Source organism: Myotis davidii, unplaced genomic scaffold (genome assembly GCF_000327345.1).
Source record: "Myotis davidii unplaced genomic scaffold, ASM32734v1 scaffold726, whole genome shotgun sequence".
NCBI classification, from domain to species: Eukaryota; Metazoa; Chordata; class Mammalia; order Chiroptera; family Vespertilionidae; genus Myotis; species Myotis davidii.
The window spans coordinates 1,138,847-1,141,806 of NW_006297808.1; positions in this window are offsets into that span (position 1 = coordinate 1,138,847).

Consider the following 2,960-nt stretch of genomic DNA (forward strand, 5'->3'; position numbering starts at 1 on the left):
CTTCGTGGCCCATGCACAGAAGTCAGTATTTTGTGGAAGAGCCACACTCAAGGGGCCAACGAGCCGCATGTGCCTCGCGAGCCGCGGTTTGCTGAGCCACAGTTTGCCGACCACTGGGCTAGCAGAAGTGAGCAAACACGGATGGTCGGAGGGCACAGCCATGATACTGGCCTGACTGGAAGGCAGGCAAAGAAGTCAGAGTTCTCTGATGGGCATAGGGCAGGCTCCTGACTGAGAGTGTAGGAGGCAAGGCTATACCAGGAGGAAATGTGGAGGGAAAAACATCCAGTAACTACATCTGTCCCCTGTAACCCAGAGCTGAGTAACCCACTCAGGCCAGGGCTTACCTACTGGAGCTAATCAGTCATTTTCTACCCTTGACTATAGCCAGCTTGCCACTGACACAAGCCTCAGGCATCTGAGGGCACAGGCAAAACAAGGCACAGTCCTGCCTCAGGAAACTCATAGTTTACTGAGGGCAACATAGAAATGGTGACAGTATGAGGCAGCAGGTAAGAGTGGCCAATTGTGCTCCTATCTCCACCTCAGCCAATTCCCGTCATCCACACTCACCTCCAGATGTTTCCTGATGCCACCCCCCCGTCCTTCCTGGGATGCCCCATCCCCATCCCGTCCCCTCTCCTCAGCAAGTGCTAACTCGTGCTGAAAGGGGTTCAGTCTCCGGTGAGGGCTCCCCATCTCTTCCCAACCCCACAGCCTGTGCTTTATGCACATGCTCCTGGTAATTATCACATTACCTAGCAACACTTCTGTCCCTCTACTGAAGAGTTCATCACGACCTGCACGATTACTTATACCGTGCTTTCTTATGTCTTATCTCCGCAGTCAGATTATAGTAATAATCACTGAAAGAGTGCTTTGCAGTTTACAAAATGCCTTCACACGTATTATTTAAATTAACCCCCGCAATAAAGTATTATCTTTGTTTTACAATAAAGAAACGGGACTTAGAAAGGTTAGACAACTTGCCTGAGGCCACACAGCCTATCTAAATGCCCAGCCATAAAACTCAAACTTCTTCTAGCTCCAATGCCAGTACTCTGCCCAGTAGTCAGAGGCAACACAAGGCGGTGCTTAAAGGCTGGAACCACTTCCAGCTGTGTGACTTTGGGCAGGTTACTTAACCTCTCTGGGCCTCAATTTCCTCCTGGAAAACGTGGCTGATACCCACCTAATAGGTTCTTGTAGAGATTAAAGAAGGTAATACAATAAAGTACGCAGAACAGTGCCAAACACTAATTACTTACAATTATCACTACACCTTGGCTGATTCTCATGGTCTCTTAACTCATTAAAGATTTTTTTCTAACTTATTTTTATATCTCATAATACATTTGATAGGTAGTCATTAAACAAAATAAATCTTTGCAGGTTGACTAATGCTAAGTTTTAGGATTGTTCTCTCCCTCTCTCTCTTTTTTCACTTTCCAAACCCCTAATAGAAAAACTCCCTTTTCCTGCTCCAGACTACCTCCTCACTCCCACACTATCCCCCAACACTAGGACACATTTAGCCATTTACAAGTGTTCCACAGAATAATCTAGACTCTCTCATGGGTAGAAACTTTCACAAACCTAATTTTCATCACTTTAGATAATGGGTCAAAATTCTATTTCTCTATTGCTCCAGTTTTTTACTTATTTGAGACTCTAGAAGGAATGGGTTATCACAAAATAACACCGATTTATTTTCTGTTTCCATCTTAAAAAGAAGACGAAGAAGAATTAGAAGAAGAATATCCACTGTTTCCTGGGGCAAGAAGCCTCATGTGACCAGGCAGCTAGTTGAGGCAGTCACACCCATAGCGAACGGGCATAGAAAGCTTCCTTCTTTTCAGCAGTCCAGTCCACAAAGCCAGAGAATGAGCCACAAACCCAGCTGGACCCTGGGAGGCAGAAACGAATGGCGATCTCTCCCATCCTGCCTGGGGTAGGATGACCCAGGGAGGGGACACTCCCTACTTTACATCACCCATTCACACCTTCAGTGGCCAGAGGTGGCTGGAAAGGAGAGAGGATGAAGTCCCTGGGGTGGAATGCTTTCAGTCTTTGCAAGAGTCCACAGACAGAACACTCAGTCGGGTCCTCACAATCTTTTCTATCTAAAAGTTGGGAGGGAAAAGCAGAACAGAGCAGGGGAACCAGCCTCTGGCAGTGGAGGACCAGCTGGCTCTTCAAAGGTTCCACTCCGAGAGGAGGGAGGACCAATCTGCCCGTACAGCTTTGGCACTGGGATTAAAAGAAGGGCTGCACCCTTTGAACTAGAGTTTGCATACAAACGAACTGGTGAACACTATAAACACGCCAGCTTGATTGAGTCAAATCAATACACCAGGCATTAAAACTCTGAGGTAAAAATGGATTGTGGTTTTTTGTTGATGATAGAGGCATTTTGGCCCCCAGCCCTGGCTAGGCTGGACCAATAGGGCAGTCTGCCTATTAGCTGTCAGGCACATCTTGGGGGATAAAATCAAAACCCCAAGTCAGGTCTCTGGGCACCCCTGGGCAGCCGGCTCATCCTACCAGCACCTCCATTCCTGCCCCTGGCCGCCCCCTCCTCCAGCCCCCAGTCACTTTCCAAGCTCGGCCACACTTTGCATTTCCTACATTCCTTCTCTCCGCTCAGACCCCTTCGGCCCAGCCTCCGAGGGCCGACAGCTGGGGGTGGTGTGAGCCAAGCAGGAGGCACGAGGAAGGGAGCACTAGGGGTGGGGGATGTCAATGCAACCGAGAAGCGATGGAGAGGGAAGGAGAAGCTCCCGACCCTTCACATCTCCAACCCATCACCCACTTGCGTCTCCAAGTGGCTCCCCAAGGCACTCCCCTGCCTTAGGGGCACTCCTTCCAGCCGCCCCTTTTAGGTTCTTCCCGTCGCCGCCCCTGTGACCTCGGCACAGCCCCGCCAGGACCTCCCCCTCTGCTGCGCCGCACGGGTCCCG